The sequence below is a fragment of the Arvicanthis niloticus genome, chromosome 25 (genome assembly GCF_011762505.2).
Source record: "Arvicanthis niloticus isolate mArvNil1 chromosome 25, mArvNil1.pat.X, whole genome shotgun sequence".
In the NCBI taxonomy this organism is placed as follows: domain Eukaryota; kingdom Metazoa; phylum Chordata; class Mammalia; order Rodentia; family Muridae; genus Arvicanthis; species Arvicanthis niloticus.
In genome coordinates, this window is record NC_133433.1 from 22,889,616 (window position 1) to 22,915,605 (window position 25,990).

The 25,990-nt window shown below is 40.1% G+C and overlaps 1 pseudogene; it reads right to left on the reverse strand.

The window, feature by feature from the left end:
• Window positions 1-11,958: 11,958 nt before the first annotated feature.
• Window positions 11,959-19,009, reverse strand: LOC143438345 (high mobility group protein B1 pseudogene; annotated as a pseudogene).
• Window positions 19,010-25,990: the final 6,981 nt, after the last annotated feature.

The window sequence follows — 25,990 nt, forward strand, 5'->3', positions numbered from 1 at the left end:
GGCACTCAGCAAGCTCACAGGTTGGCATCATTCTTTGTCTCATCAACAGTATGTCTCACCAATCTTTTTAAAGTTCCATGGGCCTCTTCCACAATAACTTGTCCTTGAGGATTATACAAAATCCCCATAATAAATTGTTGACAAAAAGTCTCAACTGCTCAACTACAATTGTCAGACCCATTATCTGTTTTTTTTTAAAATTGGATATTTTATTTATTTACCTTTCAATGTTATCTCCTCTCCCATTCCCCTCCACAAACTCCCTTATCTCATCCCCCTCCTCCTATTTCTATGAGGGTGTGCTCCCACCATCCTTCCATTTCCATCTTCCTGCTTTTGAATTTCACAACACTAGGGAATACAAATTTTCAGGCACCAAGGCCTTCCAATTCCACTGATGCCTGACAAGGCCACCCTCAACTACCTATATAGGTGGAGCCATGAGTCCCTCCCTTTCTGTTCTCAGGCTGGAGGTTTTTGAACAGCTTGTTTTTTAGGACTATGTGCTTGAAAAATTGTTTTCCAGCATTTTACTCTAAGGTAGGATCTGTCTTTGTCACTGAGGTGGGTTTCCTGTATGCAGCAAAATGCTGGGTCCTGTTTACTTATCCAGTCTGTTAGTCTATGTCTTTTTATTGGGAAATTGAGTCCATTGATGTTAAAAGATATTAAGGAGAGGAGATTGCTGCTTCCTGTTATTTTTGTATTAGTGATGGAATTGTTTGTGTGGCTGTTTTCTTTTGGATTTGTTGGAAGAGGATTACTTTCTTGCTCTTTCTAGGGTATAATTTCCTTCCTTGTATTGGAGCTTTTCCATTATTATCCTTTGTAGTACTGGGTTTGTGGAAAGATATTGTGTAAATTTGGTTTTGTCATGGAATATCTTGATTTCTCCATCTATGGTAATTGAGAATTTTGCTGGGTATAGTAGCCTGGGCTGGCCTTTGTGTTCTCTTAGGGGCTGTATGACATCTGTTCAGGATCTTCTCACTTTTATAGTATCTAGTGAGAAGTCTGGTGTAATTCTGATAGGTCTGCCTTTATATGTTACTTTATCATTTTCCCTTACTGCATTTAATATTCTTTGTTTTGTGCATTTGGTGTTTTGATTATTATGTGATGGGAGGAATTTCTTTTCTGGTCTAGTCTATTAGGCTTCTTGTATGTTTATGGGCATCTCATTCTTTAGGTTAGGAAAGTTTTCTTCTATAATTTTGTTGAAGATATTTATTGGCCCTTTAAGTTGGGAATCTTCACTCTCATCTATACCTATTATCCTTAGGTTTGGTCTTCTCATTGTGTCCTGGGTTTCCTGAATGTTTTGTGTTAAGAACTTTTTGCATTTTGCATTTTCTTTGACAGTTGTGTTGATATTTTCTATGGTATCTTCTGCACCTGAGATTCTCTCTTGTATTCTGTTGGTGATGCTTGCATCTATGACTCCAGATTTCTTTCCTATGTTTTCTATCTCCAGGGTAGTCTTCCTTTGTGATTTCTTGATTGTTTCTACTTTCATTTTTAGGTCTTGGATAGTTTTGTTCAATTCCTTTACCTGCTTGGTTGTGTTCTCTTGTAATTTTTTAAGGGATTTTTGTATTTCCTTTTTAAGGGTTTCTACCTGTTTACCTGAGTTCTCCTCAAATTCTTTGAGAGTGTTATTTATGTCCTTTTTAAAGTCCTTTATCATCATCATTAGAAGTGATTTTAAGTCTGAGTCTTGCTTTCCTGGCGATATCAGATTTCAGGACTTTCTAGTGTGGGAGAACTAAGTTCTGATGATGCCAAGTACCCTGGGTTCTGATGCTTATTTCTTGCACTTGCCTTTTGCCATCTGGATCTCCTTAGTGCTACCCTCCCTGTATCTGACTGGAGATTGTCTTTCCTATTATCTTGGTTGTTTCAGAACTGTGTGAGGTGGGTGTTACTACTGGGGTTAGAGCTGGGGCCCAAGAGCTGCTCAGTGCTTGGGAGCAGACTGGAAGGAAACAGTGATCTGGGCCAGGAGTGAATTCCTGGTTCCCAGTGCGTCCCAGTTACTCTCTGTTTGGGGTGGGTGTTGCTGTCTTCTTACCTAAGATATTGTCCAGGTTAGAGCTACTGGGAGCCCTGCTTCCTCTGGGTTTTGTGAGATTGGGTACGGAGTTGCTGCCCGGTATCTGCTCAGTGCTCAGGCCCAGATTGGAAGGCTTGTTTGTTTTTTTATATCAAGTTTCTTGAGCTCTTTATATATTTTGGATAAGGTAGTGTGGCACACTCCTTCCTGGCATGAGAAGTGTATCATTTTGGGAAGAAGGGTTTATTTCTCTTAGAGCAGCTTTTGTCCTCAGCGTCACTTCCATTTCACATGTCCCTTGCTCACAATACCTGCTGGTACTTCTGGTGGAAAAATGAGCACTTCCCAGTCCTACTGTGTGCTTCAGGGTAAGGCTCTAACCAGTCTGTGGCATACTCTCCTAGCCTGAGATTTTCCCATTCTTCTTTCTCCACCCTCCTTCCCTAACAGGTGAGACCAGAGAATTTGTCCACTTGGTATCATGGCTGTTCCTAACACAGTTTCTTTCTTCAGCCTGTGAGGACACAGTGCCTGATCATCCAGGGTTGCTGGTGTCCCTCGGGAATTCCAAACCCACAAAATCCAAGATCCAGGACTAGAAGGCTTCATAGTATATCACATGTTTATCTCTGGGTCATTCAGCCTTCATAGTGGGTGTGCTGCAACAATCTGCAGACCTACAGAGACCACCTCACCATGGGGTCCATCCTCCCAGACAGCAGGGGAATGCTTATTTCCAGTTATACCATGGTTGAACCTATGTTTGGGTACTTGGCTGATAGGTTCAATTGGGAGTATCTACTGTGGAAAGCCTTGCCTTCTGATCATTCCTAGAAACTCCATGATCTTCCTTTATCTCTAGAGCTGGGTTCTGGATTTTCTTCTTGACCTGGATGCTGGAAAGGCCAGTTACTCTATTATTGTGCCACCCTGATTGAAACTTTTTCCTGGCTGATGGGGCAGAGTTGGTTTTTCAGCATGTATGAATATAATAAATCCTTTAACTTCATATGTTTTGCAAGTGTAAGTTAAAAAGTTGAATCGGAGAGATTTGTAGCAACCTGGGGGGGGGTCCTCCTCCGCTTAGAGCACAGGGTCTCAGTTTATACCAGTGAAGCATTCTACAAAACAAAAGATTATCCACCTTGAAGGAATTTTGATGACAGTACTTTGAGGTTTCTCTTCTATTTTAGGACTAGGGATAGAATCTAGGGTCTTGAGCATTGTAGGTAAGACTTAACCGCTGATCTATATTCCTAGCTAACACTTCTAATTCTTAAGAAAAAAGTGGTTCATGGTGAAAATGAGAAAACTGGGGTGTGGAGCCTCTAGTTAGAAAGAGGAGAGTGAGATCAATACAGAAAAAGGCGGGCAAAAAATAGTTGAGTCTATCTGACAAAGTCACTAGGAATCATATTATTAGCTAGTTACCTAAAGACACCTATAATGCACACAAGTCAGTGCGTAAATATGCATATATATTTTAAATGAATTTTTCAATCTGGACTGACAATGCACCCTTTAAGAGACAAAGGCCATCTAACAAAACTCCAACACCAGGCATGACAAGTTCCTTCTAAGTTGTTGTCTAAGAAACTCCCAAACATACAGCCTATTGCTATTGTCCTTGGTTAGACCCCCGAAAGTAAAAGGTAAGTTGCTATTTCTGAAGATACTATGGACTTCAAACTCAAGGCCCAGAGATCCAGGAGCTGGATCGGACCTGAAGGGACCCTCCCTGAGATTTCTCGGTACCAGAAGGTCCTGTGCAAGCTTCCAAAGGAGCGAAGCAATGAACAGTCCTACCCACTATGACACTATAAACTACAACCATGAGCAGTGTGACATTGTGTTGTGGCAATGGCTCACATACAACAGTTCTCTAATTGGACTTAAGACATGTCCTACTATTGAGAAATCACGCCTGGTAACCTAAACCTAATGAAATACTGAAGGCTTTTAAACTCTCACCAACATGTCTGAAGATGAGCTGGAGCAGGATAACAGCGACTGGCAGACTAGCGTGGAAGGGGGTGGTGCAGGGCAGAAGCTCCTGAGGCCTCAGGGCTAATACTGAACTATAGCCAACTGAAGAAGGCTGAGAGCCGGGGAAATAATCTTTCCCAAGGAAGAGCACATCAACTGGTTATCCATTACCAAATTCTTAGCCCTGAAATTTGACAGACGGGTAACAGTGTGCAGACTGAGCAGGTTGTACTTATGCATTTAGGAATATATTTACGCACACACCTCTTCACACACACATACTCATTTACACATATGTTTGTAACAACACTTAATGAAAGAGAGGCCATGAATTTGAAAGAGCAAAGAGGGAGCTATGGGAAGGTTGAAGGTAGAAAAGGGAAAGTAGAAATTATATAATTATAATCTCAAAATAAAAGAAGTGATTAATTATTTACTTAAAAAATTTTAAACCGCAATAAGGTAAAAATCTTTCAAGTGTGACAGGCCCTCTCTTCAGTTAAACAACAGATTATTTTGTTTATGCACCCGGGAATATTTTATCCTTTTGTACATATGTGCACATAAATCTGTGTGTTTTTCTTCTTCTCATATATAAATGGTATCATTGTTCTGTACATTACCTTTTAAATTTCAAGTATTTTTTTTTAGAATAAAAAAATAAAAAATAATATCTAGGGGCTATAAGATACCTTAGAAGTTAAGAAAACTTGTCCTCTCAGAGGAAACAAATTTGGTTGTCGGTACCCATTCCACACACCTGTAACTTCAGTACCAGAGGACCTGACACCCTCTTTTGATCTCCAGGGGCACCCATATACACATGGCATATATTCACATACATACACATAAATAGATATAAATAAACTCTTTAGTAGTGTGTGTGTGTGTGTGTGTGTGAGAGAGAGAGAGAGAGAGAGAGAGAGAGAGAGAGAGAGAGAGAGAAAGAAAGAGAGAGAAAACATATGTAGATATCCAAAAGTAAAACTAGCTGGAGTCTTTTTTTTTCCCTTCTGCCATGTGGGTCCTGGGTCTTGAACTCAATTTGTCAGGCTTGGCCCCAGGTGTCTTTACAGGCTGAGCCATATCACTGGCCCAATACTTTCAGGTCTAGAGAAAACTTTTCTCATTTGGAGTGGCACACACTCAGTTTTATTTAGTCTTAATGAAGAAACTTATAGAAATATGAGTTAACCTAAAATTGTTTTGGTTACTTTAGTTGGATCATAATTAGACAGCTACTGAAAGGGTCAGTTTGAATACCACTAAACAATACAACACCAAAGAAAAAGGATGGCAGAGGCTAGAGTGGGATGTTGTGGTGCATACCTTAAATCTCAGTGCTTAGGAGGAGGAGGCAGGAGGATCAAATGCTTAAGGCCAGCCTCAGCTACATAGTGGATTCAAGGCCTGGCTGTGCTACGTACAATTCCATCTCACAAGACAATGAAACAGCAACAACAGAAAGAAAACCAGAGAATGAAGGATAGAGCTGCAGGGGATGTCAATGCTCTTTTAACCAGGTAGTCTCCCATATTTGGAGTCAGATGTATCTCCATCATTGCAGGAAAACTCAAAATATCACTGTGACCTCTTGCCCATTCACAGAATCTTATAAAAACCAATTAGAGCTTTTTAAGTGTACTTTACAAGGACTAATGTGTTCGAGGAAAAAAGAAAGAGCTCTTGATCAGAAACCATTGCTTGTATCAAAACCATAACTAGGAAAATACAAGAGCATATATTTGTAATGTTCACAACCTGTCATGGTGATAAATACATGAAAGTCTAGCTTTGGACAAATTTATTTCTGCTGCCGAATAATTTCAGCGGAGTGGAACAATGCTGAAGCCAGCACATTAGCTGGAGTCGCAGCACCCGGCCAAAACCTACTTGGGATAAATGAACTTTTGAGTTTGAAGATTTACTCTGTCTTGTGTTTTGAACTTTATTAATACATTGCACAGCTGAAACAGTCCCTACAGTGATTGCCCTGAAGGCTATTTCTTACATAGACCTCTTGGAGTGTGGTGTGGCTATAGCAGGAAACAGAAGCATCTCTGTTTCCTATGACAGAAAATGATTATCTCCCTGTAAGTAATGGCATGGAAGCAGACTCCAATCCTTTATCCAGGCAACTGAGTAATATCGATGACCTCTCTGAATACCTAATCCATCACCAATGGCAAGCAGAACATGAAAGAGAACAAGAATTGCTTCTGGCACTTCCCGTACTAACTGTGCCTTTGGGAAACCTCTGATGTTAGAGATTTGAGAAGCAAAATAATTACTTTTCCCTCATATTGCTCTAATGGTTTAAAAATGCTAAATCATGTTACAAAATATGTCATATTAGAAACATCTTGCTTCCGGACAAATGTAGCTTTCCACTGCTTGATTTCCAATACCTCCTGACTCTGATGTCCTGAAAAAGCAGATCTGCATGCCTTGCCAGACCTGGTTCGCAGCATGCTTTCTGCTCTCTTGTCAAAGACCCAATTGTGGACTAGTATTCTTTGCTTCTCTTGAGCCTCAACACTGCTGGGCATCCCTGTCAGTACTCTCACCACCCCAGAAATCCAGACACACAGTTTAAGGTCCACTTCCGTATCACTTCCCTGAGCGAATTTCTGAAGCCTGCACTGTGACCAGTCTTGCCTTGCTAAACTTGCCCATGACAGAGTTTACCACACCTAGATGTGTTAACAAAACCTGTTCAGCAGCCAGGTCTCTCTCCAGATCACAGGCTAGGGCAGGGTGCACACCTCTCCCTTTTCCTCAGACTTCCTGTTGAGGGTGTCTCCTCTTGCTGCATTGCTTATACAGCTTGTTCTTGGGCAACAGTTTCCCCTCTTCACCACAACCTTTTAATTATCTTTTTATGTACTTGCCTATAAAAACCTCCAGTATATAATATATTATTTATTGATCCTAGATTGTACTTATCTTTGCTATAGCTTAGATACCTAAACTATAGTATTTTTTTTCAGAGCCCACATGCTTAGGATTTATTTGGTCTCTGCTTCTCTCATTACTAGGAGATGATGGAGCCTTTAAGAGGTGGGGTCTAACAGGAAAGAGTTAGGTCATTGGAAAAGGCTATTGAAGGTACTGGAAGCTTGGCTTCTTCTCTTCTTTCTTTGTCTCCAGGCCTCTGTGAAGTGAAATGCCTTCTCTGTCATGTGCCCCCACCCTTATGTATTATGTCATCACATACCCAAGGTAATAGAAATAAGTGATTACGGACTAAAAGTCTTTGAAATTGTGAACTGAAACAAACCCTTCTTCCTTATTAGTTGATTGGCTCAGATATCGGAAAGTTGACTAGTATATTCTTCTCATGGAGACTTTGTACCTTTGATCCACAGCTGCCCAACCAGCCCCCTTTAACCACCTTTCTGCTCCAAGATTCTGCAGGTGTAAACTTGTTAGTCTCCATGCTCATGTTAGGTCATGCAAAACTTGTTTTTCTGTGCCTGGCTTATTTTATTTAGTGTATTGTTCTTCAGGTTCTAAAATGACAATACTAACCTATCCCTGTCATTGAGGCCTTAATTATTATTATTTCTTTTATACCACCTACTAATCCCCAGCTGGACTGTAAAACTGGGGAGGTTTTACACGCTGTTGTACAGGTGTGTAGAGAACTATTGTAGTCACTGACTAACAAAATAGTGTCTGACTCACAGAAATAGTAAAAGGTATGCATCGTTGCTTTGTCCCTCAGCAGTGTTCAGATTCAATTTCTTCCATTTTTAGGCCATTTAGTAAAATTTGCATTTGTTAATGATATTGTGTGACCCAGCTCAGTTCTTCTAAAGCACATCCCAGACAGCAACATTAAAGGCTTCAAAACTGCTTGGGATGATGGTTTACATAGCAGGGGCTAAATTTTTATACAGGAATGCTTTGTTCAAATTGGTGGAGGACTCAACGAAGGCATCCATGAGACTGTAGAAGAATTTTAATCCAGCAACATGGCTGCTCTGGCAAGGGATCACATCTGAAGACCTGTGTGATTTGGCTATGATACACCTTCAGTCCCTCTGGCTGGAATATAGTAATATCCTTAGTACACACCTTTAAATTAAAGTTTGTTTGTAGAAAGAAGCAGCCATGTTTCTCATTGAGAGGCAAACAAAGTGATGAATCAGAGAAAGATTTTACAGAATCAGTCAGAGATAGGATATGCCCAACTCTCAGAATACACAGGAATGGGAGGTGACATAAATGAGCAGTTGGGGCAGGGGGAGAGAGAGAGAAGAGAAAGAGAGAGGAGAGAAGAGAGAAGAGAAGAGAAGAGAAGAGAAGAGAAGAGAAGAGAAGAGAAGAGAAGAGAAGAGAAGAGAAGAGGAGAAGAGAGAGTAGTTTTACAGAGACAGGTTGCAGGTAAAGACAGAATGAGCCAGAAAATGAGAAGATAAAAGATTCAAACAGATTGCCAGAGTTAGTGAGAGGCTAAGCAGAACAATTTAGCCAGACATCAAGAGAAGCCAGTTTGAGTCAGTCATCTTGGAAAATTAGATTGCATGGAAGCTTTCAGACCTAGGCCTAGGGATTGTTAGAACAGATTAAGAAACACACTGGGCTCAGCACAAGCCATGTATTTGCATAGCTTGGGTATGGCTCTCATCTTATCCCATCATCTGAGGAAATAAAAGAGAAATTTCGGGAGATGTTTCTCATGTGACAAAGGGATTACTGGAAAGTACTCTATGAGCCAATGCACAGTTCTACTTCTATTTTTATAATGGACACCATGGGACAATGAAGGATTATAGCAAACTGAAAATTATCAAATGCTAAGCCAAATAAGCCAGAAATATGTCAAGCCTATGCCTGTGGTTTTCTTATTTTCTAATTTGTAATAAACTTGTCAGAATTTGAGGCATGTGCTGGCAGAATGTTTTAGTACAGACACTGCTTGCACAAAATAGCTGTTCTGTAGGAAAAATGGATCTTGGGAGAGTTTCAAATAAATGGTGTCCATGTGGCCAGGTCCCACCTTTCCCAGTACAATGAGGCCCTGTTACCCAAGCTTAGGAACTGTTGATGTGAAGTGACAGTAAGTCCTGGGACTTCTCAGATGTGCAAACCACCGCAGCAATGACACAGATGCAGGGAAAGGCTGTTACCCTTCTCCAAAATAGGTCTTTTTGCTTGCATAAACTAGCTTTTTCCAGGTTAATATTTGGCTAATTTTACTGTAAGGCTACTATTTCTTCCTACTCTCTGTCCATCTCCTTTCTAGGTATATTATACTTTCAGAACCATCTTAGAAAGATTCAGAATTCTGTGCTTCAGTGGAAGAGAGAAATCCACGGTGGGAATTGTCCATGCCTCTGAAACTTTTTATCTTCCCACTTTTCTTCCGTTTTTCCTTCCCTCCCCTTCCTCTCTCTTTCATTTTCAGTTTTTTTTTCTCCTTTGAGACAAGATCTCCCCTTGTAGCTCAGACTCCTCTCAAATTTGTTGCCTTCTGTCAAAGCCTCCCAACTGCTAGGATTGGAGTCATGCATCATGTTTAACTAAAGCACACACTCTGAATTCTAGAAAGAGAGCTTCACAAGACTATTTTCCCCCCAATACTTCTTAACCATCTGTGTGTTTTCTTTCTCTTTTTGCCTTTTAAAAACCTTACCCTTCATCCTATCATTATGTTTGTTCCTGTGTGTGTGCTTGTACACATGCAAAATCATGCCAGGGTACCTGTGTAGGGGTCAAAGGGCAGAATTCAGGAATTTATTCTTACCTTCTATCTTGTTGCCTTCCATCCACTGGTAGTTATGCTGGTCTTACAAATGTGTGACTTTTTTTTTTTTTTTTAAAAAAAAGAAGTTTTAAAAAAGTATTTAATTATTTAATGTGTGTGTGTATGTATGTATGCATGTTTATATATGTGGGTACCACAACAGACACATGGAAGTCACAGGATAATTGGTGGGTGTCAATTCTCTCCTTCCACTATGTGGGTCCTGGTTATCAACTGAGGTCATCAGCAAGTGCCTTTAACCACTGAGCCATCTGGCTTACTTCACATCTGGCTTTTTATGTGGATTTCAGGGGAACTCAGGTCAATCTTGAGCCAATCTTTAGCAGCTAGTGCCTGATGAGCCTTTCACTAGCCTCTGCTTTGCATTTCCCAAGAACAGAGTAGAGACATTGAAAAGCAAGCAGGACTGGATATACATGTGTTCACTTGACTTCCTGAGCATTAGGGCTGCTTAGGGAAGGGACAAGCACATTGCCAGGTCCATAAGATGCTGATGAACTGCAGATGTTGCATGTGTTTCGTTCTTAGGTAGTAAATCCCTTTTACAAAGACATTCTTGCTCTCACAGCCCTTAGTCTTTAGCCCATGGTGTGAGGCAGAAATGGACAAAGCTCTTGGAACTTGTGAGCCATGGCCATCCTGTACACTCAGAGCTAATGAGATAAATGCCTTATTATAGTCATGCAGTTCAAGTAATGAGTTCTGGGTTTTAATATTCAGATTCAGTGACTGACCCTGCTGTTTCCCACTGATGGAAGCTTCTCCATCTCTGCAAACATCTACTTTTCTATTTTCAAGTGGAGATAATTTCAAGTCTAAATGGCATTAAATTTGTAAATAGCTTTGTATGTTGTTCTCTGGTTAGCCAGCACTCAATGTCAGCTGCGGTTTATATGTGGGTTACCATTACCACACAACTTTCTAATTTTATGAATTCTGTTGGGAATGCCATTTTATTCAGTCCCTCATTATAACCATAAGTGGGTCACCCTAAGTTAACTTTGCCTCTGAGGTGCTTCAGGCCTCACCTCAGAAAATAATATTAATTCATCTCTTTTTAATTTATCAAGGGACTTCCACTAGTTACTAATTTAGGGATGCCTCGACTCTCTCTTCATGTCCTTGAACTTAGGTGTGGAAGATTAAGCATTAAGAAGTGAAAAAGGGATTGTTTAGTTTTACAGCTGTTAATTTTCTTCATTTTCAAAATGGCTCTTAGCAGCAAATAGGAGACAGGAAAAAGGTGGCTACAAAATTTGATTTAGTGTGTTCTGGACACCAACTTTCCCTTACAGCTCTCCTCAAGCCTGCAGTACAGGAAGTACAACCTGTGATGCATTTAGTAAGTGGTCAAAGAGAATTTGGCACTAGGGGAAAACCTGATCTCGTTCAAAAGTTGCTTTTGTGGCTGGCTTTCAGCTGCACTGTCTGACTGTCTCTTCAGTTCTGGGAAGGCCGAGTGTGTGTGTGATTTATGCCGGGCCCTCAGGAGCAAGAGAGGACAGCCTTTTCCTTTACATGTGGCCTGGAGCAGACTCCAGTGGCTGTACTGAAGTCACAGCTTTTATGAGGTCTACAGAGGACATGTGAAAGGGAAACTGTGGGGGAGTAAGGTTCTCTACTGTGGAGAGGGTGGAGGCTTTAAAGTAGTCCTGGGGCATGGCATGGCCCTAGGACACTGTAGTGTCCAGACCCTGTTTGCTGTGTGGTGTAGTGAAAGTGGCATCAGTTTTACATGGCTGTGGTGGCAGGAGGCAGGGGGATGGTGTTGGTGGGGGCAATTGTTTTTCTGCTTTGTTTTAATTTGCAACCATTCACTGACTTTTGTTTTTGTTAAGACTCAGCAAGGAGTAAGCTCTATAGAAACCTTATTTACTTCAAGACTAGGTCTTCCTCTACTTAGTAGGCAAGTCCAGGCTTGTCTAGAACTCATGGCCTTCCCACCTCAGCTTCCCAAGTATTAGGAACACAGGTGAGTACAATATGCTTTGTGATGAACATTTAAAAAGATGTTTGCTGATGCCATACAGGAAGAGTCAGTGGGCAAGCAAGCTCTCTGGGAGATGACCCAATATCTTGCTCAGCTCTGATGGAGATGCTCTAGTGAGGCATGGCCATAGGGACTTTGTCCCAGGATTACTTCTTGCTACTGATGTGCTTCTTCATGTTTGTCATTGCCACACTCCTCATTGATTTGGCTTGTGTGAGTGGACACCGGGAGACCCTCACTACTTACGTAGCCTGGTGTGATCACTTCCTAGGTGAGAGAGCCCATCTGTTGGGTAAATTTTCGGCAGAACAACACGAAGATGAACTTTCAGGAATTAATGCTGTTTAGATGAATTAATGATCTCATAGAATTTCTGACTTAATTAAAATAATTTAGGAAGAAAGTGTAAGGAGATGATTTGTTTGTTTTTCCAGAAAGATATACTAAAGTTAGAATCAAGAATAGAATGTGCCCCCTACTCATAGTAAGCAAAGGTTGCATAATAAGAAATACAACAAGCTTTCACACATTGCACTAAGAAAAGAAATAGGCTTAGGACAGGTTTGTGATCAAGGAAAAACATTCTTTTTTAGGTCAGGTCTAAGATTGAAGCCACAGGTGCGCACTATAATAAAGCAAGGCCACATGAAGCTGTTGGTTTCATAATGAGCTTATAGAATGAAACACTGCTTTGAGAATTTAAGGCTGAATTTTTTTTTTTTTTTTTTTTTTTTTTTTTTTTTTTTTTTTTTTTTTTTTTTTTTTTTGGTATACCTTGCATTTGTAGTCCCCAAATGACCCACCACAAAAGCTGCTTCACCAAAAAACCCATCAAAGAGGCAGCAGGCTCTTCCTTCCCATACCAGCCTACAACCTTTTCAGTAAACTGTCCCACAAGAACTGTCCAAAATGGCGGCTCCTGTCAAAATGGAGGTGCTGCCACATCTCTTTAGCCTGCAGCCACCACAGGAGCTGCAGGAGCTGTCCACACCTTTCTTGACTCAGCCTATTGCCAGAATAAGGAGCTGTCCACGGCGACAACACCTTCTTTCCTGCTTCAGCTTTTGTGAAACACCACTGTAGGAACTGTCCCACAGGAGCTGTTCCAAGTTGCATCTTCTCTCCAGTCTTCTCTGCCCACAGTAGCTCCACAGAGATGGCGCTTCAGCAAAGCCAGCTGCAGCAGGGAAGAACTTTCCACTCTAATCCATGGGCCCCATGCAGGGAAAAGGAGGTGAAAAAAAAAGATAAATCCTTGAGCAGGAAAGCCCACCAATCCCAGAGCTTTCCACAAAACCCCACCAATCCCTGAGTCCACCAATCCCCAACTAGAAAAATCCACCAACCCCAGAGTTTCTCACAAAAACCTACCAATTCCTGAGTAGAAAAGTCACCAATCCCTAAACATGAAAGCTCACCAATTCTTGAGCTCCCCAAGCTCAGGACTTAAAATCCCACCAATCATCATTCTGGAAATCTCTGCCCTGAGAAGCTCTACCCTCTCAGAAATCCTATATAAGAACTGTTCTTTGTCTAATTCCATGCTTTCTACACCTGAGAGCAGAGGGTAGCCATCCCTGGATTCATCCCTTCATACCCTGGACCCTCCAATAAATTTTCTTCATAAGATTTCCTGACTACTGTGACTCTCATCAGAAGAAGCCAAGAAGCAAAGAAGCAATGAAAAGAAGAGAAGAGAATGAGCGGAGCTGAGGCTCCTGAGCTCCTCAGCTCAGTTGGGGATTCCCTCTCCTGGGAGCTGCAGTGCCTCTGCTGAGGAGGCTTCCTCTCAGAGTGTGAGGTTCCTGAGCTCCCCTCTCTCAGAATCCCCTTCCATTGGGACACTGTCCCACTTCAGAGCTGTGTGGTTCTTGGGTTTCTGTGTCTCAGGATGATCTTCCACTGGGATAGATTGTTCCCTTCAAAGCTGTATGGTTCCTGGGCTCTTAAGTCCCAGTAGATCCTTCCATCTGAGCAGAAAAAAGCACAGTATTTATTGAGAAGACACTCTATGGAATGTGTACGTTGAAATAGGAATATTTAACTGCGGAGGTCACAATTTTAACAAGAAACTTGTTTTATTTTGGTACCCTGAAATTTTTGGGTGTCCAATTTTTTTTTTTTTTAACTTAAAAGCAAGGAGCTTGTGGTTAGGGATGTAGCTCAGTGTCCAGCACTTGTGTCTCACATTCAAGTTCCTGGGTTCTAGCTACATCATTCAGAAAACAAAGAAAAAGTGACTGGCTTGGAATAGATAAGCCATGGAGCCCCTGCCTCATTTTTAAATGCCGAGGCACTGTCCAGGTTTAATTTATAAGGCAATGCTTCACCCCATCAATTATAAACATTGCACTGCTTTTCACAAATATTGCTGACGGAGAATCTATGCTCCATTCCTAGGGAGATGGGGATCAGTTTGACTTATGGAAAGCTGGTTCCTAAGAGAATCCTAGCCAGCAGGTATCTGAACGAGAGGTAAAACCCAAATTGCATAGTATCTTTTACTGATGTCCTATTAGCATCTAAATTCATAGTTTAAAAAATGCATAAGATAACTGTCACTAGCCAGAATATATTTATAGTCTTCACACAAGATAAATGACTTTTGTGTGTGTGTGTGTGTGTGTGTGTGTGTGGTACTAGGGGTTGAATTTAGGGCCTAGTGCATGCTGTTTTTTTTTTTTTTTTTTTTTTTTTTTTTTGTTGTTTTTCGAGACAGGGTTTCTCTGTGTAGTCCTGGCTATCCTGGAACTCACTCTGTAGACCAGGCTGGCCTCGAACTCAGAAATCCTCCTGCCTCTGCCTCCCAAGTGCTGGGATTAAAGGCGTGCAACACCACTGCCCGGCGCATGATGGGTTGAAACTTTACAAATTAGCCGTACTCCCAATGCTTAAGACATTGCTTTTACCAACCAAGCTGTTTACACTGATAGTATAAAGGCTCTAAATCCCGTACAGTTTATCATATAAACAGTCACACACAGACAATTACAGACATCATATGTACATATCCACAATACTTATTCACAGTCATATACAGCTTCAGATACATTATACATGTACACACATATCATACACACACATGAACAAGTGCACACGTACACATATACTACATTAAAAGCACATATGTAGACACACAGACACACTTCTTGAATTGGCGACATGTGAAGAATACTCTTGCTGTGGCAGAAGTACCAGGGAGGCAGAGAAAGACGTCTTTGTAGAGTCACAAAGATGCCCAAGGCAGGGGAAAGCTGCCTGATGTTCACCCTGGGGGTGTTGTCAGCTGCTTTTCTTCAGCTTACTTCTATAAAGAGGATGCAGAGAGTGTAAAAACCACCCAGGAAAGAGAGGTCAGTGTGAGATGAATGGGTAGAAAAATATGGGAGTGGGTGGTACTATCAGAAGAAGAACTTGACCTAGGGGAGGTTGAGTGTACATTCTGGTGTGCCCAGTGTTCAGGACCATTGGATGTGGTGCTTTTTTTTTTTTTTTTTTTTTTTACTGAAATGGGTAGCAATATGGATGATATATGGTCAACCACACCTCTGCCTGTTCTATATGCTACTAGCATGCTGACAAGACTATTAGGGACTTTGAAGAAAATTCTTGGGGTTTTTGGGACATTGAGAATCAGTGGTTCCTAAAGGAAGAAAATGTCACTGAATTTTGGTGTTTGCTCAAATTTATTGATAGACATCTTCTCATCTAGCTGGGTAGAGGAAGTATTTTGTCTCAGGATTCATGATCTTAAGATAGGACAAGATTTCTCCATCAAATGCCTGATCTACTGCTATCCGTTCTTGTCTTTAGAATGTTATCACAAAGGACTTCTGTCATCTCTCTCAAGTGCAGGGTTGGTTTTATGACTCACTTCTAAGCAGCAGAATGGGGCAGAGAGGTTGGGAAACATCACCCAAGATGACATCACAAGAGGTCTAGAGTCTCTTGGTGCTGCCACCTCTTTCCATTTTCATTTTTTGAGAAGCCACAGAGATCTGATGTCTCTAGCCAGACTCACTGAAGACTGAGGCTGCCAGCAGGTAAATGACTTTGGAAAGAAGATTCCCTCTTAGCAGAACCTTTTGATGGCATATCTAGTCCACACCATGATTACAGCCTTATGGGAGACATTGAACAAGAAGCACACACCTAACCCCTGCCCAGATGCCTTACCTGTAGGAACTCAACTGAAAAAATGGAGGATTCTTGTAGGTTGAATGTGAAAAGTCCTCCACAGTCTATCTTTCTAGTTTGGAATTATAGTTACTAAGTCTCTTAAAGACTCAGTTTCTTCATTGATCAGATAAGATGGGCATGATAACAACACTATTATAAGCAGACTGACAATTGAATTAAAACAATTGTAGTGTTGATAGCAGTGGATAATATGCCTTAATTGTTATATAGTAAGGTGTTGGTTAAATACATAGTCCTAAAAGCTTAGTGTAACATAAGCAAAAAGTTTGAGATTAAAAAATATTCATTTTTATGTAAGTGAATGCGTGTCTATGTGAGAGGTATGCACATGTGATGTAGATAGCCCAGGAGAGGTCTGATGTAGTCCAGAGTAGCCTTGAACTTTCCATCCCAAGCTCTGAAGCATAGGCCCTCACCACTGTAAGGAAATTAGAATTTCTCTGCTGAGTAAGTTGGTGAGATGACTCCCAAGACTCATATGACGAATGTATCCACACTTCGATCCACCATTTGATCCTGACACATGTTTGATCTGCCTGTGAGCCTTGAACACGTCTCTACTCTGTGTGCATTTACCAAGCAATGCAATTGTTTGTCTGTGCCTTTGCCTTACACATTAACCTATGACCCTTGGGAACAGTGATTGCATGCTTTGAGTATCTTTCTAGTATGTGGCCAGGTAAGTGATCAATACATATGTGTAAGATGAATGAATAGGTGATTGTGTTTTTTGTTTTTGTTTTTACAATTCCATAATCGTTATTAAGAACAGGCATTAGTTTTCATGTTATTTTGTTTTATTTTATTATTGTTTTGTTTTTTGAGGTAAGGTCTTTCTATGTATGTAGTCCTGGCAGTCTTGGAGGTTGCTATGTAGACCATGCTCGCCTTAAACTCACAGTTCCTTCTGCCTCTGCTTCCCAAGTCTAGGACTAAAAGCATGCAATACCACACATAGCTCCCCTTCCTTCCTTCCTTCCTTCCTTCCTTCCTTCCTTCCTTCCTTCCTTTCTTTCTTTCTTCCTTTCTTCCTTTCTTTCTTTCTTCCTTCCTTCCTTCCTTCCTTTTCTTCTTTCTTTCTTTTCTTATACATCAGAGATCATAATATACCACGCCAAATTGTGACTGTGAAGGACCTCTGGACACAGTATCCCAAATATACCAATTTTATTCATTGAGTATTTGGAACTAAAATCATTATAAAAATAGCAAATGCAGAACAGGCTTTCTCTGGATTTCCCTTATCTGCAGTCGTATCCTGAAGAAGGAAAGCAATGATCTTCAACTTCTTGGGGAGCTTTATCAACCAGCAGATACCATCACAAGCTAGCACATCTCCCTACACTCTATTAAGTACTGCTTATTGACATTACACACTTACCTCTAAGTCTAAATCCCTTCCTCCCTTTCTATATATGTAAGTTTGCAAATCCCCACGGTGGATGTGCACATTTCCCCCTATGACATCCCATGCGATGTTAAAGGTTGAGTGGTCATGTTTTTTTCTAGTTAATCTGCCACCTGACAGTGTGTCTCATAGAACACGTTCTCCAACTTAGGAGGATAGAAAGATTTTAAATCCCCTACAGTATCATTTCATCATCAATCAACATCAATCAACATTTATGGAGAACCCATATATGTTCTGTATATGTTTTTGGCTTACAAAATACATCTTTATATAATGTATGTTGTGTTTCAAGATAGTTTTTCACAGCCCTGAGAATGCATAACCCTGAAGATTTCTATAAGATAATTATGTCTGGTTGAGATATTGTGACAACCACATCCTTCACTGTGAGCAGGATGTGACTTTCTGTAGACATGCTATAGCCTACAAACTCTTTGAATATAATTAAGGGATATAATTGTATCTTTGAATTCCCTACAAAATATTAATTGTTGTGACATATCCTGAAGGCTACTCGAACACAGGTTTAATTCAACAGAAAGTCTTTACTAGCTGGTTGGTGACTACAATGGGTACTTAAAAGTTCACACTGGGATATTTGGGATTCCAGTGTAATCTCAAGCTTTCCTCAGCATGTGCTTGTGAACACAAAAACCATATCCAGAATTGACATACTTCAGTTAGTAAGAACAGTTCTAGCCAGAAGTGGAACTATAGAAACAAACAAACAAAAAAAGCAAGGTTAGTACATTTAGAGACATTCCAAGAACTATGAACTTTGATGAATTAGGACTTTGTGTTAATTTGGGCAGGTGGTGGTGTCTACATGCGTAGTTTTATGGCCTGAATGGTACTTTTTTTTTATTTCAATTTTTCTTTAAAAGGAGTGAGTTGTGTACAGGGGGGTTAAATGCTTTACAGACAAGGAAAAAAACTGCTCTAGAACCAACTTCATCATTATCCTCTTCTTCATCTTTGTCTTCCTCTTCCTCATCCTCTTCATCCTCCTCACATCTTCCTCTTCCTTCTTTTTCTTGCTCTTTTCAGCCTTGACTACCCCCTTTTTCGCTGCATCAGGTTTTCCTTTAGCTCTGTAGGCAGCAATATCCTTCTCACACTTCTCCTTCAGCTCGGCAGCCTTCTTCTCGCAGGGCTGCTTGTCATCCTCGGCAGCGTTGTTCCACACCTCTCCTAGTTTCTTTGCAACACCACCAATGGATAAGTCAGGATACTCGGCTTTGATTTTTAGGCGGTACTCAGAACAGAACAGGAAGAAGGCCGAAGGAGGCCTCTTGGGTGCATTGGGGTCCTTGAACTTCTTTTTGGTCTCCCCTTTGGGAGGGATGTAGGTTTTCATTTCTCTTTCATAAAGAGCCTTGTCAGCCTTTGCCATATCTTCAAATTTCCCCTTTTCTTTAGCAGACATAGTCTTCCACCTCTCTGAGCACTTCTTGGAGAACTCTGAGAAGTTGACAGAAGCATCTGGGTGCGTCTTCTTGTGCTCCTCTCGGCAGGTTTGCACAAAGAATGAATATGAGGACATTTTGCCTCTCGGCTTCTTAGGATCTCCTTTGCCCATGTTTAGTTGGTTTTCCTCCTCGAGAGTCGCCCAGTGCCCGTCCGGCTCTCGCTTGCCCCGGCGCTGTCTCTATCCTGAATGGTACTTTCATCGTGGAGTCAGTTGTGCTAAGGTATAGGGCTTGTTACACTAATCAATGCCAGCAATATAGAAAAAAATGTATATGTTTTGAGAAAGTGAGATTTATTTCAGGAATGTAAGGTTGGCTTGACATCATAAAATAAATCAATGTTATATTACATTAAAGAGATAAAAGACAAAAACTACACAATAATTTAATAGTTACAAAAAATATTTGACAAAATTCACCATTACTCCTTCTTATATTAAAAAAACCCCAAACAAAACAAAACAAACAAACAAACAAACAAAAAAACCAAGGGAACTTTCTTAAGTTGATGAAGAGAACTGTAACAATGAGCTTTCCCACCTGCACACAAGTTCCCTGAAATAATGACTCTGAGACTCAAATATATTTACAAATATCTAGGTCATATAGCTAGGCTCATTCCCCAACTAGCTAACAACTTAGTATCCTGTTTATTCTAAGTTCTGTCATGTGTCTGGTTATTTCTGCTCAGCTTTCAAGAGTCTTTTCTCTTCCATGTTCTGTGGCAAATCCTCCCACGTGTGACTCTCCGTAAGAATGCTTTTTCCTCCTCCAGGATGTCCACCTTCTATTATACCCTTTACTGTAGGTTATAGGACTTTTTTATTGACAAGTGATGCATCCATTCAATACACAAGATATTCTTTCTACAGAGGATATTAAAAATCTATTAGGCAAGATCATACTGAGTTATTAAAAAAAAAACAAAAGCAGTATTTTTCCTTATGCCCAGGGACAAGGCAAAGTTGTCTAATGTCACCATTTTTATCTAGTATTTCACTTGAATTCCCCAGAATTGGAGGAAATGGCAATGATTGCTGAAAGGAATGTAGTTTTTCTTGAGATGATAAAAGTGTCTAACAAATGACATTATATAACTCTGTACATATATAAAAACATTTAATTATAAACTTTATACAAGTAGATTTTATGTATAGAAATTACATTCAGTACCATTATTAAAAATTAATCCATAATAATATTAAAATGATAAACGTCATGAAAGAAATCTAGACACTGAGATTGTCTTTGGAAAGAGCTCACAAGCACATCTAGAGGTACGCTTTACTAATTCCTTATGTTCTTTTCAAAATAATTAAGTTGAATATCAAAATTAACCATCAAGTTTACCCTGACACTACACTAGATTTCCTTATATCATAATAGTCTACTCATAGAACTGATAAAGTCTCAACTAAGTCCATTCATTCACTTAGCTTCCTAGAGTCCCATAACCTTACCTGTTTCAATATTGTTTAAAAGTTCAAACTTATCTGGGTGTGGTGGGCCGTGCCCTTAATACCAGCACTCAGGAGGCAGAGGAAGGCAGATCTCTGAGTTTAAGGCAATCCTACTCTACAAACTGAGTTTTCCCCCCACAGTACATGTTTTCCTTTCCATCAGCTCTTCCCATCTTCCCCACCTCCCTATCTCCCTAACTTTATGTTGTTTTTCATTCTCTCTCTCTGTTTCTCAAAAACAACAAAAACTCCCACAAAAATAAAAATCAAACAAATAAAAGACAAAAAGCCAAACAAAATGAAACAAAACACACACACACACACACACACACACACACACACACACCATTCAGTTTGCTTTGTATTGGCCAATACTCCTGGGCATGTGTCTACACTGAAGTGTGATTGATATAACTAATGACACTCTATAGGATAAAAATGGGACATGGAACTATGTAGAGTCCTCAAAAGATGTAATACGAAAGGCAGAGAAACAAAGAAATGTTCAACATCTTTAGTCATCAAAGAAATGCAAATCAAAAATTTCATATTTCATCTTATGTCAGTCAAAATAGCCTCTGGTCAACAAAACAATGACAGCTCATGGTAGCAAGGATAGGGGAAAAGGGAACAAGTATTCACTGCTGGTGGTAGTGCAAACTGATTCATCTACTACAGAAATCAGTGTGGCTATGCCTCAGGAAGTTGTGAATAGATCTAACTCAGATCCAGCTGTACTACTTTTGGGCATATAACTTCATACCCTACTGCAGAGACACTTGCTCATCCATGTTTGTTGCTGCTTTATTCATAACAGCCAGAGATTGGAAACAGCCTACACATCTGTCAATGGACGAATGGACAATGAAAATGTGATATATTTACACAATGGAATATTATTCAGCTGTTAAAAATTAAACCATGAAATTAACAGGGTGGATCTAGAAAAAATATCATTCTAATTGAGGTAACCCAGACTCCAAAAGACATTATATGTAAGTATATATTAGTTTTTAAACTTATGTGTGCTAGCAGGAGGAGAGGATTTCTTGAGAAAGTGGCAATAGAATATAGGGTTATAGAGAGATGAAGGGGTTACTAGAAGAGGAGAATTAATAGGGAATGGTATGAGAAAGAAGAGTGAAGGAGGGGATATGGGAAAGGACAACCAATACTTAAGGCTTTTTGAAAAAACATATGGAAGCTAACCATTCTAGCTTCCTTAAAAGATATACATATATGAAAGGAATCTAAAAGAGGTCACCAAGTAATAGGGGAGACAATTTTCTAGGCATCTTATGCCACCATGTAGTGCTATACACTTAATTATATCATCATACATAGAGAAGTCAAGCTGGTATCGCATCAGAAAGCTTACCCTACTGACTAGTGTTCATGGTGTTGGAAGGTACTCTGCACACTACCCGAGGTAAAAGTCATCAATATCACCAAACAATAATTCTTATAGACTGATGTGTGGCACTGTCACTGTGGCCTTATTGTTTGGATATCTTGTTGTTGTCCTGTGTCGTGGAGATCCTGGAGCTTTGCATTTGTATGACCCCTTCACATACTCCAGAGGTAGATGTGGTGGACCAACTCAAAGTTTTGGATCAAGGCCTAGGTGGTAGCTAAACTGGACAATCTGCCAGCTGTCCCACACCAGCTCATCCAATGTTGCAGTAAGCAAGGAGCAGAGGGAGCTCTCTTGTTCTCATGCCCTCTGGGCCAGCTCTTCCACACACATGCCAGCAGGGCCAGCTCTATTATGCTGTCCAGATGATGCTCAGGGCCCACTCTTCTGAGTGCTGCAGCTGGTAAGGGGCAGAAAGCTCTTCTGTTCTCTTGATCCTGGGGCTAGCTCTTCCATTTGCCTCAAGTGGTCTCAGGAATGGTATGCCCTGTCAGGGCTGTGTGACACTGGATATGGGTCAGGGTCATATCCAGCATGATCTGCTTGTTGGGGCTGCATGACACTGGACTCAAGAAAATAAATTCTGGGACCTGACTGCCAGGATCCACAGCCATAGCATTAGCTCTGGCAGAAGCTTCCTAGCCTGCAAAAAATGGCCACGGGGGATGCCATCTTAACTAGGAACCTATGGTGCTACACTGTATGTATTTAAATTAAATTATTATTATATCATTTCTTCCTTTTTCTCCTTCCATGAGCCTTTCCCTCTTCCTGCTCCTCAAAATCATAGCCTCTTTTCTTTAAACTATCATCTGTCTATATCTATCTATCTATCTATCTGTCTGTCTGTCTGTCTGTCTGTCTCTAGCATCTATACATACCTAACTCTATCATCTATTATATATATATATTAATACACACACACATATGTGTGTGTGTGTGTGTGTGTGTGTGTGTGTGTGTATTATAACCTACTCACTCCATTAGTGGAAAGCTGACTTAATGGAGTTAGACATTTTAGTGTGGGGTCTTATATATTGTTATTTATCATTGAATATATCAGTAGGCATACATCTCTATTAATAAAAGATTTTTTCAACATATGCTATCAAAACCTACATTTCGTTCTATATTGGCTATAAAAACCAGCTGTTACTATCTAAATGGTTATGAAATAGAAAAAGCAAAAAAAAAAAAAAAAGTGGTGGTGTATGAAGTTGCCTTTAAGTCTACTGGAAAGGGACACAGAGTTGGACACTTTTGGTGACCAAGAGGACAAAAGTTTCCTTTCAGGAGATGCACAGAAAGACAGATCATTATTTTTATGTAACCAAGAAATGAAGTTTCTTCTTCATGGGACATTCTGGAACACAAGCAGGGTCATTTTCTCACAGTTATCACCAAGGCACAAGGTTTCCATCAACTCCAAATATAGATGGCTTGGATATGTGCGAATCAGGAACACACGGTTCTTGTCAGGCTTCTGTTATAGAGGGAAGGCCGTGAGTGCTGGAGAACTTCCCACGGAGGACAAGACTATAAAATATAATTTAAAAATTTTTAAATAAAGAGAATACAATGTTACAAAATGTAAGTTAATTTTTTATAATGATTTTTTTCTCTTACAAAGAATGGGAAATTCTAGATTCATTGTAGGTGTAGATGACATTGTAGCATGAGATTGCGTGGGACTGGTGAGATTCTCAGTGGTAAAAGCATTTGCTGGGCAAGCCAGACAACCTGAGTTGGATTCTGGAATCCACGTAAAGGGGAAGGAGAGAACCCAGTTTGGTTTGACTCACATACAACTACATATACACACAATAATAATTAATAAAAGCATAAGACTTAGTATATATATATATATATATATATATATATATATATATATATATATATATGGTGAGCATAGTGGTACATGCCTTTAATCCCAGCACTTGGGAGACAGAGGCAGATGAGTCTTGGTAAATCCAAGGCCATCCTGGTCTACATAGTGAGTTCCAGTACAGCCAGTGCTACATAGAAAAACATGTCTTAAAAATACAAAAAATATTAAAAAGGAAATATTAAAATATAGAACATGAAACATCACATTTCAGTTATTTTTGTTTGAAATTTTCATTTGGGAGGGTCAAACAAACCTTTCACAGGGGTCACCTGAGGTCACAGATCTCATAACTGTACTAAAATTATAGTTACAGAGTAGCAATGAAAATAATTATGTGGCTGGGGGTCTCCACAACACGAGGAAATGTAATAAAAGGTCGCAGCATTAGAAGGTTGAGTAACTCTGCTCTACAGAGAGAGATAATGTGAACAGTTCTGTGGGCAATGAGGGACTAAGGTAGGTTGTCTGGGAACAAGAAGAGGAATGACAGGTGTTTTTGCCTTTGGGCTGATGAGGACCATGTGGAATAGTTGTCCCTGGATATAACAGAGTATATCTGGGGACCAGAAAGTATTCATTATTGGAGTTATAGGAAAGATGGGTTAAGGCCAATTGAGATGGAGCCAGCACAGAGAACATGGCAGTTCTGAGAATACTGCTCTTTCAAAATGGAGAGCAAATCATATAGGAAGATCACTTAGTCCATTTTAGCATTCAGGGTAATGATTGGCTAGCATCCTGTTATTCTATTATCCATATAAATACTGAATATGCTGAAATTCAAATTCTCTTTTGAAAAACAGATTTTTAAAACTATTATTGGCAGATATTTACTTAATTTTAATTTCCTCCCTTCCTTCCCTCCCTCCCTCCCTCCCTCCCTCCCTCCCTCCCTCCCTTCCTTCCTTCCTTCCTTCCTTCTGAATCGTAAGTTGCACTTATCAGGCAACTGCTCTGCCACTGTTGCAGCCCCCGCCAAGTAGCATTTATTGATAATTTCAGCATGTTTCTGGAGCCACAATATTCACCATTTGTCTAATGCATTCTACTGTCTTTGAAATTAGATCTTTTGAATGCTCTAGCATTGTTACTTGTCATTTCTAACTTCTAAGCAGTGTCTGTAAATGTAAATATTGCCTTTATTTCCTCAGATAAATAAATGCTGAGAGCTGTACCCAAGCTTTATGAATACATGGCTTAGGCTGAGCCCAGAATGCTTCTATCTAACTATCTCTAGGCCCAGGCCCGGAAGCTTCTTCCCTCTGTACAATCTAATTTTCTGCAAGCCTGGACATTGAAGGGTTCATTTTCCAGCCTCTATCTGGTAACCTAGGCCTAAAGTGTTACAGCCTTTGAGACTTACTGCTGAATTAATTCACTTTCTAGCTCCTTCTGAACTTTGGCTGACTTGTTCATGTAGTGGGTTTGGTACGCTGCTTATATTCTAATATTAATTTGGGTCCCCAAGATTGTTTGCACAGGAGAGCCCCCCACAAAAGACACTGAGGAACCCTGCCCCACTTAATTCTGATTAGTAAATAAAGATGCCAGCAGTCAATACTGGGCAGGGCAGACAGAGGAGGGACTTTAGGATTTGTGGGCTTGGGACTGGGAGGAGAAGAAAGAGAAAATCCACCATGTGGGGAGAGCATAGAGAAGAGATGCCTTGCATGAGAAGAGTACAGGACAGAGAGGCATGGCTACCATGTGAAGAAGCCAGAAAGTTGTGAAGATTGTGTAAATACATGCAGCAATATCTGGGGTTCAAGATATGTGCATCATGGATCCTGCCTTAAACCGTCCCCTGCCTTGGTATCTATTTTTCAAGCTTAATACCACTTCCTAATGAGTTTGAATTTTGTGACTTTGCTGAAGAAACTGGGACACTTTCTAGAAGGTTTAGCTGAGGTTTTTTTTTTTTTTTTTTTTTTTTTTTGTTGTTGTTGTTGTTCAGTGACCCTTAGGTTAATTATATGTTGATATCATTCAGAAGAGCATTATAAAATTAGGATCTTGGTTCTCACTTTTTTCTGTGGCCTAAAATCAACACCAATTTATTTACAGGAATTCTTTTAAAGATCAAATTGACTTGGGGATTCTGTTTTTAGGTTTTTTTTTTTTTTTTTTTTTTTTTTTTTTTTTTTTTTTTTTTTTTTTTTTTTTTTTTCAGGACTGTTCTATCTATCCATCTGACCTTGGAGTACAAGGATGCCCTTTTCTAGTCAGGGATTGGTTATTGTGACAGGTAGTCTTGGTTGTCAACTTGATTACACCTGAAATTATCTAAAACCCATACATAGAGGGGGCACATGTGAGGGCCTTTTTTTTTTTTTTTTTTTTTCTTAA